At 35.3% G+C, this 20620-nt stretch overlaps 1 protein-coding gene across 1 annotated transcript in view; it reads right to left on the reverse strand.

Moving 5' to 3' along the window:
- Nucleotides 1-9936, reverse strand: part of LOC106463422 — a 220806-nt gene extending 210870 nt beyond the window's left edge. Inside the window, exon 1 of the mRNA XM_022390908.1 lies at nucleotides 9824-9936. The gene's annotated coding sequence lies outside the window, so the exon portion shown is untranslated. The remainder of the gene's footprint in view (nucleotides 1-9823) is intronic.
- Nucleotides 9937-20620: the final 10684 nt, after the last annotated feature.

Raw genomic sequence — 20620 nt, forward strand, 5'->3', positions numbered from 1 at the left:
GTAACTATTTGCAATAATTGTTATTGTAAATCATATTGTTGTGTATATATATTAAAACGTATTTGTATTAAAAAAGAAAACTGTGTGTATCAATCTTGTTGGTAAATATTACAAACTGACTATATATCTGTGTATGTTTAATTACTAAATCCAAAGCACAATTTAACTACTAAATTTGAATTATCAGTTAACTCGGCTTCGGACCATTTGAAATTCTAATACTTAACAGGAGCATTCGATTACACTCGAATAGGGGTCCTCGGTGGTCAAGATTGGAATTATATTTAACTATCCATAATTAACGAAAATTCTGATGATGACAAAAACAGTAACTCTAATAAACAGAAAGGAAGTACTGCGCTGTCTTAAGACTGAAACAGCTAATGAGGTACAAGAAAACCAAAAAAGTGTACCTACTATCCTGGACTGTATAGAATATATTCTTCGCTGTGCTGATGTGGTATTTTAAACCATGAAAACTAAATTTTGTGTGCTGTTTGAAAATAATTTTGACTTTTAATTGCTGTGTTCACGGGTAATTAAGTTTCACTGAAGTGAAATGATTGAAACATTGACATCTTTCTGGTTGTATGTAGCTTATTAGGACATTATGGTGTCTTGTAGTTTTCTAAAAAAATGGCATTATCGATCACCATGTTGTAAATAAGACACTAAAGGTATTCAGTGATGAATTTTCTCACGGTTTTAAAGTACTAGTTTGCTTAAGACTTTTCGCGCAGAGCTACACAAAAGTTATTTTCGTATAGCTGTTCCTAATTTTTAGTTGATAGATGAAAGCGAATGTAATAGTCAAAAACACTGCCTAAAAATGGAAGCATAGAATTACAAACTTTAACCACCACTGTTTACACTTCCGTATGAAAACGTAGTTCCAACACGTAAAGCTAACCAGCGCGGCCCTCAAGGAGAGCTTTGTGTCATTATACCAATTGTTTTTACTTTGTGATTTAGATAATTTGCAGCAAGAGCTTCACGCAAACTTTCTATTCATTATTAGTTCAAATATTGTCTCAAATCTTTGTTTTAGATGTTACATCAACTGTTAGAATAAGACGTATACTATTTTATTTTTTGTAAGCTATATTTCTAGCGCTGTAGCTTGCTTGTTTTCTGGATGTAGCTGCTGGTTGGAATGATTGCAATGGATCTGGAGGGCTCTTAAAGATCGTTCTGAAGTGCCTGGATGTTTCATGGTGGTCTATATATTTCATGGAGGTTCGGTTAAGGGTGCGAGAATGTATTGTAGATGCGAGTGGTTGGTGTGTAAAGATTCAATGAAGCATTCAACAAGTGTTTCAATTTTATTCTGCTATTCAGTTACTCGGTGAATTACGTGTTTATTTATCTATCAAAGCTAATTAAGTTAGGGGTATATCTCGCACTATGTATCGAAACGTTGAATTAAGGTAAGCCTGTTTAGTTGTGAAGTTTATGTTGAAAAGTGTTGATGAAATTAAGCCTACAAATGAGCGTGGCTATAAGTAAACGTTTATTGAACAAATTAATTAATTCTTAGTCGTGAGAACCAATATTACAAAAGAACCGATCCAACGATAGAAGAACATTATAACGCTATGTTAGTTGTGTTAATAGCAGTCTTCTGATAAAATGGTGTGAAAATCCTGAAAAATATTTATATAATTTTTATCGAAAAACATAAATTTGACAGATTATAGAATTACATTAAATTCATGTCTCATGTAAAAATCAAAGAAATCTATATTTTCATATGGATTTATTGAAATAAGAAGAGCTATAATCAATTTAACTTTTTTTATTATATGGATCATGCATAGCACACAGTTACATCTATATCTTTAAAGTAACTTGATGAAAAGAGCAATGACAAAGGGTAGCAGTGATTCAAGATAATTACGTGCCAATAATATTTGAATATTTACCATTCACTTGATGAAAACAGCGATGATAAAGGGTAGCAGTGACTGAAGATGCTCAGCTGCCAATAATCTTTCAATATTTACCATTTTTAAGTTGATTCTCTTCAAAATGGATTTTCTGAAAGTGCTTTAATCATTAAAGATTTTACTTCACCACAGACAGTTTTATATGAATATGGGGTATATTAAAAACAGAGGAACACTTTTCATAACGAAACTCCGGAGAACAGAAACTGATTATTTTTTTTTTTTATTATCGAATGTTTATTTTTTTAAATTTGACAAATTATTTCCCTTTAAGGCATTTTTAAAAGAACATTATAAATTGCGAAATAAAATTATTACAATATATTTATAAAAGAGAGGAAAATAATGCCTTTTTTGTAAAAAATAAAAAAAGTTATTCCATAAGTATACCGTATAAGCATTTATTAAGTTTCTTAAGAGGTGCCCCTTCATAGGCCAATTTTTGATAAGGATCCCTTCGCTGGATGACGTGTTTCCTTATTTGATTTTAATCAGAATACTTTAAAACCCCGTTTGTACTTTTGTGGACTTCTACTCTAAAAAACAGTGTTTCGATAACCATGGTGGGCATTGCAATGATTGCAAAGATAGCTCATTGTGTAACTGTGTGCTTAACTAAAAACAAACAAATAAAATCAATTAAAAGGGAGAAACCTTTTCAGATACATTATCTCTTGAAACCCATATATTTCTATCCTTAACCAGAAATGTTGGAAATTACGTCACGAGGACTTTTTTTCTTTTAAATATATACACTGAAATAATTACAAACTTTGTACTTCATTGTCTACACTGCAATAAATTTTAAATCTTGCAGTTTTTCTTCACATCACAAAATTTAAAAATCTTCTAAAGGTTTTGCCAAAAGTGTTCAATCTACGTGAAAACTGGTTGTGAAAATCTTTTCATGTTGTGTGCAAGTCTTGTAATCTATTATTATCAAACAATAACATTTACTTCGAAGTATTAAACTGAAATAATGGTTCTTTTAATCTGCCAAGATAATATATTACATTGCAAAATATAAAGTTCTTATTAATTATTTTCCTACCAGTGCTTTCATTTGGCTTAGCAAAATTATACAGCTAGTACAATGGAAAATCGTTTAACGAACTACTACGTAATAAAAGGGCGAATAATACATGGTGATAACGCCACTTTAGAGGATTCTGATTTATTAAAACCTGTTTCCCTCGCTTGACTTCTCTGTATACGATACAACTCTGAATATATACATTCTAGAACGGTTGGCTGGCATAAAGTAAACAAAAACACTGATACATGTTTAACATCCGCAAATATATATCTATAGTGAAGAGCCTATTAAGTTATCTAAAAGTATTTATACAGTTGAAATTCATACAGACAACCTTTCCTTCGTTCCACCAAAATAAGAACGTTTAAGTGTAGTGATGGCCTAAAGATTTTGAAATGTTGCACGCATTAACAAATCGACAGACAGTTATTCGTCATGGTTTCATTTCTTATCAAGGACGTCAACGTTAAAGGATCCATAAATGAAAACACTTCTGTCTCTTTAAATATTTATTGTTACCACATAAAATAAAACAACACGTTAAAACACAATGTTTCCAAATAATGGCACCTGATGGCAATAAAAAAATGCTTATTTTAGAGAACCAATACATATTTTTTCTGAATGCTTGAATATTTAAAACACGTATGTTCATCATAATGGCATAATGGCTCATATAACAGATTTGAGTTGTTTGTCGTACAAACTTTTAAGCTCATAGGTATGTCATCTCTTTGAGTTTTGGACTCAAGAGGGCAAACCCTTTCGATTGGTGTATTTGACCACGCCCAAGATTTCGTAGATTAACTTATTCTAATCCTGCTTAAAATAATTTCAATTTGAGGGAAGGCTGGTAAAGATATTGATGATTAATAAAATCGAATCGGGTATACGCGCGCCCCACGCTTAGTATTGCTGACGCACAAAAATAGAGCTAATAAAAAGGTCTCAGATTAATTTACTCTAATCCTCCCTAAAAGAATTTCAGGTGTCGCAGCTATTGAGGATTCCCTCTTGTTTTGTTTTGTTAAATATTGAGACTCGTCATTAGAAAAACCGCAAAGTGAAGCATGCTGCTTGATTTATTACGTTTATATTATTATAACCTCACTATCACCAATTCTCCGCAGTGAAATATGGCGTACAGTAATATTACATCATAAAGCTGTGATAAATTGATTTACCAAAAACTTCTAATTGTCCAGTAGCAAACTAAGTCATCGAAACTGAGAATTTTAACCGCTTTTTCACGAGTATATGCTTACCTGAACGTTGTTTAGTCTTTAACAGAAAACACGTTTTTCTCTCTTTTTTTTTTTGTCTTTTTGGAGACATATTCACTAGACTTGAAACAAAAATATTTTCATAAAGAAATACTCACTAATCAATACTTACGTTTCTCGTGTTTGTTGTTAAACCATTTATCATTTATTATGGTATTTCAGAAGAACAGATTCACATAATAAGTAGAGATCTACGTAGTGCGTTAAGTTTTAAGTGTGAAATTCTTAAATTTATTTCTTTTATCTTAAATTTTATACAGTTTTATAGAAGTCTTTATCCTTCTATGTGTTAGTCTGCTGAATAATCCTTGGACATATTTATCAAAATAAAAGTCAAAAAAGTTTTTTGTTCCCGGTACACAGGGGAAAAAAACAGTAACAACCAACTTTATTAAACAGACACAGCTAAGCCTTGTTTCACCTCATCTGCGATTTAATCATTTTTCGCATTTCAGGGATGAAACGGCAATGAAATTAAATCACTATCTGTCCAAGTTATTGTCAGCATGAGTTAAGTAACCCAATGGTTTAGTCCTAATATTCTGTAGAGTTTTTTAATTTCAATTTTAGACAAATGAATTAAGACTTACTTTTGGTATAAAGCTTTGTGAATGATAAAAGGCGTATCTAATTATAAAAACATCTAGGCAAAATTTGGGTCAAAAACGTTACCCAAAAATATTGTACGCTTAATATATCAAACCTTTATTTCACTTAATTCCGAAACAGAACAGAAATTTCAACTGAATATTTTTATGAAAAATGAAATTAGCATAATTTTGCATTATTGATATTTAGTGATATTGCATACATAAGCAAATTAACTGCATGAAACGTAAAATTACAAAACATTAGCGAATTCTGAAAAACGAGGAACTATACGTTTCGAATGTATCACTAAGAAAAAACATAATTTTACCAATTTTTTGTGCGAGTCACTTATGAGAGAATTAAAGGCGTAATGCCCACACATAAGTACGTACACTATATTTCCAAAAATCTTGATACAGCATATCTTGACTTTATGAACCCGTTCTCGCTGAACGTGTTTCTTGCGTATGGCTTACACGTAGCATCAGATACCTCAGACGTGGGAGTTAAGATGCCACAAAGGAACTCGCAGATCTTCAAAGAGGAATAGTTATTGGATGCAACACTGATGGCATGAGAATTCACGATACTTAATATCCAAATCCACTGTTTGTAATGTGCTAAAGGAATGGAAAAACACTGGGTATAGATCTGCGGAATATCAGCTCAGCCAACAGAAATGAATCACTCCCTAGTCTTTGTGAACTTTTATATGCATTGTTAAATGGATCTGTTTATACGACATCAAATTCATCATTCAACGAATGTTCAGGAACGTATGTCATCAAACTTGCTCTTTACAGAGAGCTCCATGCTCTTATGACACTTTCAGCAATAAAACTGGGTTGCAGAGCTTTTTTTTCTAGGACATCACTGCACCTTTCACTCACACACACACCAGAAACAAACATTAATAACACAAATTAAGCTTTCATAAGTTCACGTTGTTCATAACACCATATAAACAAGTATATAAATGTACTGCAACATTAATAGATGAAGTCGCGTTTTTTTAATAATACGAGACTTCAATTAAAACGTATCAAGGTTGTTTTTTGTAAAACATGGGTTTTAAAGTTTCCATCTAAATTTTGTTAGTTATCGAAAAATTATACTTCACTAGCCTTGTGCAATGTCAGTCGTTTTTTTATGCTGTTATTATGTTTGGTAATATTAAGCTCTTGTCATGATACCTTGTTTCCCTCTCCTCTATATCAAAGTGTAGTCTCGTGATCGAGAAGTGAAAGTGTCAGTTTTATATTTAACTAAAGTTTTGTGAAAACATATCTGTACATTAATAACATGTGTACAAGTTATTGAAACAAGATTATTTTATGTTTATGCTGACGTATATTACAGTCTTAACCCTGATAATGAATATTATACAATAATGCCATATATTTTTGTGTTTCAGGATCCACAGAAAGTTTTTTGATCTTATGGAGCGGGTGATGCTGACTGGCTACATTCCTTCTGGTCATTATAGTCTAAAATTAGGGATGACTATGTGAACTCTGTTGGTCTCTTTACCTGGTCCTTTAACCCATGTGTCGCATGAGGTGCCGTTGAAATTGAAAACATGAAATCCTCGAGTTAACGAAAAATCTGTGATTTGTTTACTAGTTTGGGCTTTCTTTGATCTGCCTAACGCGGATATGAAAACCCGAATTTTAGAGTTATAAGCCTCAAACTTACTGCTGATCCAGCAGGGTAGGGGGGGGGGGGAATTCTATAATTAATTTTAAATAAAGCGCACGTTAAATTCTGGTGTAAACAAGTAACATGTGTTACTTATGGTAACACTTATGGTTTAATCTATCATTCCATTCTGTGAATCACATATAAATGTGTTATATAAAAAAAAATACTACGAAATACTCCATATAACTTCCTACGTACGATTAACTATCTTAACCAGCCACTAAACCCTGAACACTGCTGCGTTAAATAAGAACTGATAAATATCATCGTTTCATAGACTGGATAACAACTATATCCCTAGTAGTGAACTACCGTTTCAGGTAATAAATAACCAAGTAGTTTTAGAAAGACACAACACAACTTTGATAAATCGCGTAGTAGTGTTCATCATGTTAATATTGAAATAAAATAAATAATAATGTGCCACTAAACTATTCATTGAGAAATGTTTGTGTTTTCTATATTTCTCGTTGAATGAACGTGTCTTTCTCTCCTCCAACTCTTCGTTACACCAGTGGAAATTAAACGGATTCACTCAACTTGAAACATTTATTAAACAGTGCCCTCCTTCATATTAGGGCTAAATGCCTTCTTTTATTGTTTTATAAATAAAATATTCCCAAGTTATTCTACTTTCTCAGCTCAATAAATGCAGTCATTCGGCTAATTTACATTTATAGATGTTTTATTTAAGATAATCGCACATTGCCAAACATTACATACAGGAATATAATTTTATTGTTCTATAAACACTCACCATTTTAAATCTGTTATGATTTGCAGATATGATATTCCAATATTCTTATGCGAAACAGTGGGTTCGTTGCATCAATAGGTGAGTTTGTTGGAGTTGTCATGTCAGTTGATAAAATATTTACACTCTGTATGTAATCACATATTGTAAGATAACTATGTGACCAAAATACATTGATTTAAAGTATAAAAGCGTAAACAATATTAGGTACAAAAGCAGGTTTCTTTCACGAACAGACATAAGAATTAAATTGGGAACAAGCAGGATTTGTTTATTCTTTCGTTTTTGTTTTTTTTGAGTAAAATTACAAAATTTGTGTTTTCTTTCTTTGTTAAACAGTTTAAAATATGCAATAGCACACGAGTGAAAACGAAAACTCAAGAAGGTTTCAATCTCAAGTTTGCTTTCTTCTTCGACGAGCCTTAACACACAGTACACGCGAAATTACATCAAATTGAATATACAACTTCATGAAAGCACAACCATGCTTATGTTTACTACGTTCTTTGGACTTGTATAGATAACCTGTAACAATTATTTTCTATTCTCTGTTGACGAGAGTAGCTTAGCTCGACTCATTATTGAAGGGATGTCGGGTTATGTTTTGTTTTCTAAGACGACACTGTTCCTTTACACACATACCAGGTACAAAGAATAATAACAAAAGTTAAGCTAAAATGATCTGATCAGTTATGTATCAGATATATACCCATGTATAAACCCACACCCCAAGTTAAGCTTGCATGGTCTGATCAATTATATATCAGATATATACCCATGTATAAACCCACACCCCAAGTTAAGCTTGCATGGTCTGATCAATTATGTATCAGATATATACCCATGTATAAACCCACACCCCAAGTTAAGCTTGCATGATCTGATCAATTATGTATCAGATATATACTCATGTATAAACCCACAACCCAAGTTAAGCTTGCATGATCTGATCAATTATGTATCAGATATATATATCCATGTATAAACCGATACCCTTCATAACCAGACTGTCTGTGTTGAGAAATATTATCAGTTTTAAGTTACTATGCGGTCGAAAGACTAGTTAAAGAGTCTAAAACAAATCTATAGTTATTTAGTATTGTTTGTATAACACTGAAACTCAGGAAAAAGCAAAGAATCAATCTCAGTTTCTTTATATCATCCTAACGATGCTCACACAATAGATGTAACAGCGATTACGAACAAACTAGTAAACTTGTATGTGTATATGTGTGCGCGTGTTCGTTCGTATAGGGGTGAATTTCACCTGTAACGCAAGTTAAAAAAAACATTCAATATTTATTAAATTATTAAATAGTTTTCAAAGTCACAGGGAAGAAAGTGTAAATTTCCCCTGTAACGCAAGTTAAAAAAACATTCAATATTTATTAAATTATTAAATAGTTTTCAAAGTCACAGGGAAGAAAGTGTATTCGAGCACTCGTCCTGAAGATACACTGAGTACTAATGTATTTTATAAAAAGTCACCCCTATATACGTGTGGATGTCTGGGCGTGATAACAAGAAACAGAATAGCCCAGGTTAACAAGGTGTACTGTTGCACCCTCTTGAAGATAAACCAGGGAAGTACAACTGACTTTTATTACTGCAGATGACATGATTTCATATGAAATAAATAGTCACGTTTTTTCCCTAATACATCATATGAATAAGTGTGTAAATCCACAGCAACTTTAATACATGAAATCACATGTTTTCATAACAAATCATAAAAATATGTACAAATTCACTGCAAATTTCTTACATGAAGGTACGTTTTTTCATAATACACCATAAGAATATGTATAAAGTCACTCAACTTTAATACTCTAACACATTTTTCCGCTATACACCAGAAGAATAAGTATACAATTATATGTACTTCAACCTTAATACATAAAGTCACGTTTTGTCATACTACACCATAAGAATGTGTGTAAATACACTGTAACTTTAACACACAAAGTCACACTTTCTCATAATATTCCATATGAATAAGTGAATAAATACACTGCAACTTTAACACACAAAGTCACACTTTCTCATAATATTCCATAAGAATAAGTGGATAAATGCACTGAAACGTATTTACATATTTCAATACAGAAACAGTATATATACGTGAGTGTAAAGTACATATGTAAAACGTTTCGTGAGCAAGCGTTTATCTTGCACAGCATTTATTTACCAATGTGACACGTTTCAACAGTTATGTATGTTTATGTGTGTTATAACAATTATATTGTTTTATAATTTTGATCCCTATATATGAATCAAACGTACACACTTATTATTGGACTCAGACGTTCGAAACTCAACTTCATTACTTTTGTTATTGGAATCGGTAAAGTGTAGACAATATTATATTATTATTATTAACACAATTCATTCCTCTAAAATTAACCAAACAGGAGGAGTAACAAGGTAAAAATACAACAGCTAAACGCAGTATGCACTTTGGGATGTTACACATAAAGATATAAACAACGCACGTGAAAAAGCCTGAACTTACCTTTCTAAGAAATCAGGATGAACAACAACAGTAATGGTTTTTTCTCTACCTTTAAGTACTAGAAACCCACAATATTTCACTTTTATTTTTCCAGATTCACCTTCCTAATGAACATTAAACTTCAGGAGAAACTCGTATATTTCCAAGAACTGAGTAAATATCTTCCGGCTGTTTCCAACTGATTTTCCACAGTCGCGCGCGAAGTGCTATGGGAACAGCCACGTGACAGAGCGAGAAGAGCACGAGGGATGCTCGCCTACTTGGTGCACTTGTGATAGAAATGTCTGTTTGAGTATACACATATGGGTTATAAAGATCGCACAGCTGGGTTTATAAAAATACACATTTGTACGAGCACTTGTATGTCAGTGTATTCAACCTGTACCTACCTAGATTATTAATTTGCACAAACATTCAGCACGACTTTCTTATATATAAACAGCGTGCACAAACGTATTTCACTCTAGATAGGTGACAAACTTCAACACCATGAAAGTTCTCGAGTAATAATTATTGGAGTGAAATGTTAACGGCTTAACGAGGTTCTAACAAGTGGGAATAGTATTTGCGTTGCTCTAGCTAAATCGTGTATGTTGCAAGTTAATTGTGTTGAGTCCTTTTCTGCAGTACTGATCAGTGCTGTCAGCAATCAGAAGCGTACTCTATGAAACCTATAGCACGGACATCAACATAGCAAATAACTCAACCACACTCGTCTCTCAAATATATATATTGTTTGATACGTGGCATCATGTGCTCAGCTAGAAATAGAAAATATTTGGGATTTATTTTCGAATACATCAGTTTGTTAACCAAATATTTAAATATAAATTGGTACCTAAAATATCACGTAGTAGTAATTAAAACAAATCTGATTGCCTTGTTTGTGTTTTTAAATGCTCCGTTATGATAAAAGTTATGTACAATGAAGAATTGATCTTGTTCTCACACACAAACGAGTTAGTATGTAATTATGTTTTATATAAAAGTTATGTACAATAAGGAATTGATCTTGTTCTCACGCACAAACGAGTTAGTAAGTAATTGTGTTTTATATAAAAGTTATGTACAATAAGGAATTAATCTTGTTCTCACGCACAAACGAGTTAGTATGTAATTGTGTTTTATATAAAAGTTATGTACGATAAGGAATTGATCTTGTTCTCACGCACAAACGAGTTAGTATGTAATTGTGTTTTATATAAAAGTTATGTACAATAAGGAATTGATCTTGTTCTCACGCACAAACGAGTTAGTATGTAATTGTGTTTTATATAAAAGTTATGTACAATAAGGAATTGATCTTGTTCTCACGCACAAACGAGTTAGTATGTAATTGTGTTTTATATAAAAGTTATGTACGATAAGGAATTGATTTTGTTCTCTAGTTAAATAGTCAGGGCTCAGATGTAGCCGACCACCATTTTGAACTATTGACCAGCCAGCAGCTTTTAACGCTATCAGGACTTTGTTCGCCTCTTGAACCGAATATCGGAAGCTGACTGCCACTTTTATAACACTTCCATAGTTGGAAGTGTGGAACATGTTCAGTGTCCTCATGTCTCGAACCTTGGTCAGTTCGATCACGGACTAACCACTAGGCCACGCACACACACTTCTACTTAAACCATAAATAGAAAAAGTTCTTTTTATAGCTAATGGAATAGGTACTTTTTAGAATACTTTACGATAGCGAAAATCACTTAAAAACCATTAAAATATGGTTTTATCGTGTTGGTTGGTTGTTTCATAGCGCAAAGCAACGAGGCTATCTGCGCCAAACAATCGGTAAAAACAGTGAAAGTAAATTATAGCAAAATGTAAAAATACAGTGAGTTGAAACCAAAATATGTCCAAAATTTGGATAAAAGATTTATATACAATTAAAAAGACCAATAGTGCGTAAAAAATCTAAAATATAATCAAGTCGGAGAGTGTCACCATCGCCAATGACACTGTCCAACGTCAGGGGTAAACCCTTATAAAACATCTGACGGCACCAGCTAAGTCTGTCTGCGGTGTCAGCGAGCTCGTTCCCGTGAATACCGACGTGGCTAGGTATCCAGAAAAACTGAATAGAAACAGAAGATAGAGAAAAATGGGCCAGTCGTTGTTGAATATCGACGAGAATATGGTGAGAACTAACGTTAAGCGATTCCAGGGCCAGTAGAGAGCTAAGAGAATCAGTGTAAATAGTACAGTCACTGTACTGCATAGCTTCTACATGATCCAGAGCAAGAGAAATAGCATACAACTCGGCAGTGAATACAGAAACTGTAGAGGGGGATCCTGCGAGCAACTACCGAGCCACAGCACACCATGGCAGAACCTACAGAGTCACCCAATTTCGAAGCATCCGTGAAAATAGGAAGAGAAGAATGGCTCGAAAGATGTTCAGCAAAAAGAAGATGGTACTTCCAATCGGGAGTATCCGCCTTCCTCAGATGACTCAAGGAAAGGTCACAGGAAGGGATGGTAATAAGCCATGGCGGAATGGGCTGATAATTGGGGATAACAATGTCATCCAATGCCAGTTGTGCCCATATACGAAGGCCAAAGGGAGGAATTGCAGACCGTCTGCTCTGAAAGAGCATGGCCCACCGAGGAAGAAAGACACAATCCTAGGTGGGATGCCATGGTAAGGATCGAAGCTTGGCAGCATATTGTAAAGAAAGTTGCAAACGACGGAGGTAAAGAGGAGGTTCGTGGGACTCAGTGTACAAACTCTGGACTGGAGAAGGGTGAAAAGCCCCGGTGCAGAGCCGAAGACCTTGATGGTGAACGGGGTCCAGCATCTTCAAGACCCACAGTCCACCTTGGATCGAATCAGGGCACAATAGATCCTGAGCATAGAATATCGATCCACTCCCTAAGAGCTGGAAGAGAGGATACGGAGGATGTTTAGAGCCCTTGCAGACTTGACACGTAGCTGATTCATGTGCGGAATAAAGTTAAGCTTATGGTCAAAGATAAGCCCCAAGAACTTTGCTTCAGGGACCACACGAATAACTATATCGCCGAGACGGAGCTCGGGGATCAAGGTGGAGACCCCGTTAATGGCAAAAATTATTGCAAACGGTTTTGGAAAAAGAAAATGTAAAACTGTTTGCAGTGGTCCACGTCAGCAAGTGATTGAGGGCAGTCTGAAGCTGCCACTCAATAAACCTCATGTTCGACAATTGACACGAGATATGAAAGTCGTCGACATAGAGCCCACTTGCAACAGTCGGATGAAGTTGAGTTGTGATGGCATTAATTTTAACACTAAAAAGTGTGACACTCAAGCCACAGCCATAAGGGACTCCAAGTTCCTGTGGAAAGGAACAGGAAAGAGTTGAACCCACATGGACTTGGAATCGCCTGTTCAGTAAAAAATTCTGAATAAAAATGGGTAAATGGCCACGCATCCCATAGGAGTGGAGGTCCTGCAAAATGCCATACCTCCACGTAGTGTCATAAGCCTTCTCGAGATCAAAGAACACTGAAACAATGTGTTCTCTCTTGAGGAAGGCTTCTCTGATTGACGTTTAAAGTCGAATCAGATGGTCCACAGTGGAGTGTTTTCGACGGAATCAGCAGTGGGTGGGCGAGAGGAGCATGTTTGATTCGAGGAACCAAACAAGACGAGTATTAACCATCCTCTCTAGGACCTTACAAAGACAACTAGTCAAAGTGATGGGACAATAATTAGAAGGAATTTTTGGATCCTTCCCAGGTTTAGAGAAAGGGAGAACAATAACCTGAGGCCAAGCATCAGGAAAAATATGCTCCTGCCAGATCTGGTTAAAAATAACCAGAAGAATAGCAAGAGAGGCAGGAGAGAGATGGTTCAGCATCTCATAATGAACATCATCAGGTCCGACCGATGAACTACCAGACCAATGAAGAGCAAGTTTGAGTTCCACCAGTGTGAAGGGGTGGTTATAATCATAGAGATGATCGGCCCAAAAGGAAAGAGGTGATCGCTCTGCCCGAGACTCGATGACCAAGAAGGCAGGGGAAGAAACAGAAGTGCTAGAAACACGAGAAAAGCTGTGGCCGAAAGCATCAGCAATGCTCTGGACATCAGCAACTTCCTGGTCATTGGAGGGCAAGATGGAATGGGGATGGGAAGCATACCTCCCAGTGACTTTCCGAATTTTGTCCCATACAGGTTTGGAACTGGTGGTAGAAGACATGCTGGTAGTGAATTTAATCCAAGACTCCCTTTGGCTTTGATGTCGAACCTGCCGAGCATGGGCACAGGCCCGCTGATAAACAATGTGGTTAGAAAGAGAGGGATAACGTCAGAAAGTATCCCAGGCTCGTTTTTGAGCCTTCTATCCCTCCTGGAATGTAGGACTTCACCATGGACGAGAATACCGTGGAAAACGTGTCGAGATCTTAGGAATAAAATGAGCAGCTGCCTGGATGATACAGTCAGTCACTTCAACCACACAGTCGTCTATCGATGGTAGACAGACAAAGGCAGGATCAAGTTCAGAGAGAGAGGTGAAAGATGGCCAGTTAGCCTGGTCCAACTTTCACCATGGCACTCGGGTCAGGTGGCATCGACCATGGCCAACCTCCCTCATAATGATAGGAAAATGATCACTGCCCTGTAGGTCACTGTCGACCATCCAAGAAAAGCGAGTGAAATGTGAAGGGGCGCAAATCGAGAGATCAATGGCAGTAAAAGACTGACTAGGTGCATGAAAATAAGTATATGCTCAAGTATTGAAGAAAGAAATGTTTTGATCTGAGAGCATACACTCTACAAAACGACCCCTCCCATCAATATCAGCACCACCCCAGGGAGGGCTTTGTCCAATAATGTCTCCCAGAAGTAAAAAAGTGTGATGGCAACTGATCAACCAGAGCATCAAGGTATGATTGATCATAAGTATCGCCAGGAGGCAGGTAGAGAGAACAAACAGTGATGGTATGACCAAAGAAAATACAGATGGCTACAGTCTCCAAGTGTGTATCGAGGGACACAGATAATGGGGGCACATGCTGGTCGGCCAGCAGTGCCACCCCTCCATTCACTCGTCCATCAAACAACCTGTCATTTCAATACAAAGAAAACTGCTGAAAGGCGACTGTATCAGCAGATTTCAGAAATGTTTCCTATAAGGAAAGACACACGGAATGATAGAAGTCAATCAAGGCCTTAATGTCATCGAGATTAGAACGAAAACCTCGACAATTTCACTGTATCAAAGTGGCCGTTTTTATGTAGGTTGAGGGGAACAGGGTGGAGAATCCTTCGGTTTACGACCACGCCATTTTTCTTTACTAGATGAAGGTCAATCGACCTCCATGAATCCTGCCCTTGATCGAGTGGGTAGATTTCTGTCATCAGAGTGAGAATCCAATGGCTGAGGACGTGATCGAATGTGATCGCTATAATGTGACGGTCAAACCCACTATTCCTTGATAAAAAAACAGCCAAAGAGTTCGCGGTGGGTGGTGTTGACTAGCTTCTTTCACTCTAGTCTATCATACTAAGTGAGGAACGGCTAGCGCAGATAGCCCTCGTGTAGCTTTGCGCAAAATTCCAAACAAATCAAATCACAGTTACTAATGCAGAGTAAATGATACGATCAGCTACATCATGAAAATCTTTGCAATTTTTAACAATTAATCTCTCGTGTTTGTTCATCTGCCTTTACAGTATTTTTATTTATACTGCTAGAAACCGGGTTTCTATACCCGTGATGGGCAGAACACCGATAGCCCTTCGTGTAGTTTTATGCTTACTAACAAACAACAACAACATATTATATCCAACTTAGTACAAGTAGCAGAACATCTATGAACATTTTCGGAACATTTAGTCCCCGAAATATCCTGGGAAACAATTATGGAGAAGAAATGGAGAACTTGAGTAGTGGAATAATAACAAGTAAAAATGCAAGGAAAGGATCTGCCAACTCAACCATTTCCCACTGACCATCTTCGAGCTGTGTAGTTAACCATGCTATCGTCAGGACGGTTGTGCTAGACGAGGAGACTTTTTCGGTTGTAAAAAATGAAAAATTTAAAAATCTAGTTGCAGTACTTGAACCAAGGTATAACATACTCTCACACTGATATTTCTCTCATACCACCATACCTAATAAGTATTCAAGACTGCGTGCGAAGCCGCAAGAACAACTGACACTTAAACAACGATCACTAAATACATGAATACATCAGCCACTCAGCCTTGTTAAGTTAAAGGAATGTTAATCAAAAAGTTAGTAATTGTTTTGCTATATAGTCAGAAATCTTACAAGCTGCATGTAAACATTACTTGGCATGTAAAAACTTCATTTTTTTTAGAGGTGTCACAATGGGGTTTCATGACCCCTTTTCACCCATAACGGTGTTCTATTAAATGTCAAGCAGTGAAGTTACCAAATAATTTTGTAACTAAGTTTCCATTTTTCTCTTGTGTCACTTCAATGCAATTTTCAATAAAATATATAATCACTGTATTCATTATTATTCTTACGCATAGACTGGTGGGAACTAATTACCCAATTACGATTTGAGAGCTCGTGAAGCATTGTAAACCAATAGGCTTAATATTGTGATAAAAATCATGGTTTACTGCAGATGATTTTTTTCTACATTCTTTTTCATTTGTTCATTACAGATTTATAATCAGAGGTAATTAAAACCAGCATTTCAGGTCAGTCCATTGTTTCACACAAGTCCTGGTCAAAACGCCCTTTGGGCAATGACTAGTGGCAGAAAAAAAAAAAGAGATCCCAAATACTATTTTCACACACCTCTGACGTGAAGTCCATAACGAAGAAACTAAGAGGAATATGAGAGAACAAAATAGGCTGTCTAACATGAATACCTAATCAACTGTTGTTTTATACAATGTTCCGGTTACAAGCTTCAAACATCAAAAGCAAAGATTAGATTCTTTGGATTTCTGCCTAAATAATTCTAACTTCTCTGGATTACAACTTTATTATCGACACATTCATTTAGTTTTACTAAATTATCGTCAGAGGGCATCTGGAAAAAGTATGAAACAACACATTGTATATGGCTCAATGAGAAATTATTTCATACGTATATTACTCTCGAATGGTCATTTTGGGTATTTTACTAAACAATAGTGTTAGAATCCGAGATGGATGTAGAAAATTTGCTTTGTTGTGATATCTTAGTAGAAAGATGGCGACAAATACGCAAATATCTAATACACAAAAAAGCAGATAAACATCTGATTATCCGTGTACACCTCTTTACAAATAGACTATTTTTGTTATCTAAGTATCCTTTAATTCTTTACGAAGTAGTTGTTCAAACAGAAACGCGAGCGTATATCACGCGTTATGTCTGCAAGAGATTAATTATTACAGTAGACTTCCCTCGTTTGCTGATATTCGAACCGCGCTCACAACTGTCCAATCAGAGGAGAGCTTCGCGTAGGCTTAGCATGAAGAACAAAAATTATTCGAAAGAATTTATTTTCTAAAATCGGAAACAGTACGCATTAAATAAGAGTATCGCATTGCCAGTTTCATTTCATTTAATGTTTTAAAGGCAGAGAGAGAGAAAGAAAATAATTGGACTGGAACAGAACAATGCTGAGGCCGAAGTTAAATCTTACATTGCTATAGTTAACTGTGCTTAGTCTCCTTGTTGGAATATACGTTATTTTGTATCGAATCTAAAAAAATGCTGTTTGTGTTTTAGAAGTCCGAATTAACTGTGTCTGAAAATATGAGTAACGCTTCTATGAGAGTTTACCTTATACAAGTCTGCATTGATGGTAGGAACTCCGAATAGCCGGCCGAGTACTACGCAATACAAAACATATGTATATAATAAAAATAATATTTTATTAGCGACGTTTTGGGCATATGCTCTTTGCCGGGCTTAGCTGTTAAAATTGTATCACGGATCCATTAACTTACCGCAGGGTATATCGGTTTCCACAGCACGTTTTTCATTCTGGAAGTACGTGTTTTTCAATACGAATAACATGTTCTACAGTCCATGAAACAACAAAGTAGGCGAAATAGAATATTGTAGTGTTTATCTATGATTCAACAACTACTGCTTGAGTGGCATTTTATTACTAAGACTGTTAAAGATTCACTCAAATGGAACAAAATCGGAAAGAAGAAAAGAAAAAAATTACGAGGAAATCTTCCGAAATGTCACCGACTCCAATTTAACCGAGTAGCCTTTCCTGGGAATTTTAAATTTTGTTAAATAAAGTTTTAAATCGTGCTTAAAAAATGAATAGAACTGTTTTATCTTGCATAAATACCTGTACTAAGATGCTATGGATTATGCAGTTTGAAGTTTATAACGTAATATAGACAAACAAATGTCGGTGCTCATGTAAATGGCCAAGTATATGCGAGTGTATCTTCATTTACGTATTAAGGTGAACAAAAAACCTAGAGCATCTAAACAACTCAGTGATGCCGAATGTGTGTTTCTTTTCGCCAGTTTTAAAAACACTCGCTGATTTCGATAAAACTTCTACGTATATAGAACAATAGATACACGCCGTTTCTTTTGCTTAAACTAAAGAATAACACACGTTTCCAATAATAAAACTGCACCAAAAGACACAAGTGTGGCGATTTTCTACCCATCTTTTCATAAATCCGTCATACACGTGCATTTTTCTATCTAATCTAAAAACAAAGCCACATGTTTAGCCAGAGCCAAAACGAAGCAAAAGTTAAGAGCTGCTGGGTAGGAATTATAAAATATATGTTTTGACATTAGAAATTCCTGCTAAACTAAGACCCACATTGCATTAGTAGTGATACTCTGTCTATCAAACGTTCAACTGTTATTCGTAAAAATTGATGTTAAGAGTAGATGATTATTCTAACCAATATTTGGACCACATTGCATATCTAGACAACACTACTAGTCTGGCCAGCACCTGTGCCACACTACTGGTCTGGCCAGCACCTGTGCCACACTACTGGTCTGGCCAACACCTGTGCCACACTACTGGTCTGGCCAACACCTGGGCCACACTACTAGTCTGGCCAACACCTGTGCCACACTACTAGTCTGGCCAACACCTGTGCCACACTACTAGTCTGGCCAACACCTGTGCCACACTACTAGTCTGGCCAACACCTGTGCCACACTACTAGTCTGGCCAACACCTGTGCCACACTACTAGTCTGGCCACCTGTGCCACACTACTATTCTGGCCAACACCTTTAATAACATTTTTTTTGTTTTCTCTCCAACTCTAGAATAGTGTTTATGTGCTACTTACTAAACAATTTTAGGGACCATCTGAAATCTTTAGGTTGTACAGGTTGATTTTGAGACAATATTATTTTGTAATCTTATACTTTTGAACAAAAAAACATTAAACAGAAAGATAACCTGTAATAAACGACTGTTTTATTCCCGATTTGAAAAGACACGTGGGATTTTGATAAAAGAAACTATCCCAAAGTAACTACACTCATTAAAACATGCATTTATATTATTTTTATCATTTAACATATAATTGAGACTTAATAACAGATGATGAGAACGTTAAACCTTAATGATTCTAAACTAAAAATGTGTAATCAACTTAAAGAATCGCAGTTTCTGATTCTGAAATGATCCGATAGTGTGCGTTTTTTTTTGTTTTTTTTATGATTGTCAACTTCCGTTAAAAATAACAATGTTAACGATTGTACATAAAACTAGTCTAAAAACGTATAAACATTTATTTGTTTACAAGTAAAAGATATAGTAATTTTCAATAGAATACATTCATTTTGACCGACTAAGTTGCAGATCTGTAACGTCAAGAGAGAGTACGAAACAGATTAGAAGATCAAAGTATGGCAAGATTTCGAATGTGTTCATAGACTTACAATATACTGAAAACAAACGCTGTATAATGAAAAACATCTACTTTAGCGCTGGATACAATCTAATGCTATAAATAAAATGTTAAAAGCAGCTTTCTCTCACTGGTGGTTTTGCACTGTTAATTGGCTTTCGTATATTTTCTATACATATACAAAATGTAATATTCAACCTATGGTAATACGTTTAAACTAGAATAAGACGAACTCAGTCTCAGAACATAACGTGCTTTACACACCTATGAGGCTATTATAGTGAAATATATCTAAGTATTTATTACCACTACTATATGAAATTTACACAAAGAATTCCAACATTATCAAATGAGCCAAATGTAATTCGTTTAAGTTCAACATTTCTGTTTAGCTTTACATAGAACTAATTTGATGTTAACACATAACTATGTATACCAGCAAACGTAACCAATTTATATTCACAATAGATAGCTTACTTGGCAACATAGACAATCTCTTGTTTCTGTTTGGTTGTTTTTCTATTTCTTGTGAAACTTGTGCTGTTTCTAGAAATTCATTTGTGTATGTAAAATACTAACAAGCCTTCGCTGTATTGCAGCATAAGTTTTACAAGGAAAGGCGTTTCACAGGGGCAGCGCAGTATTTGTATAATTTAATACGTTTGCGTTTGTCTGTTCGGAACGTTTCACGCAAATTTCTCGATCAAACACTACAAATCTCATATTGTTACCTGGAGCCGGATTGCATATTGGCTTTTCCATTCAAAATCCCCTTACCTGGTTTTTACTTATTCAAACTTTTAATGCAACGAGTATGCTACAAAATTCCACAATGTCGTTGTCATCTCGTGACAACTGGGTTCAATTTCAACTTTAGTTTCTTTTTATTTGCAAAGTATTTCACAAACAACACTTAACCCCCGTGTAATGTCTTTAATAAAAATGAATATTACACTAAGCACCATTGATAATGGCTTTCTCGACTT

This window comes from Limulus polyphemus, unplaced genomic scaffold, assembly GCF_000517525.1.
Source record: "Limulus polyphemus unplaced genomic scaffold, Limulus_polyphemus-2.1.2 Scaffold1402, whole genome shotgun sequence".
Lineage (NCBI taxonomy): Eukaryota > Metazoa > Arthropoda > Merostomata > Xiphosura > Limulidae > Limulus > Limulus polyphemus.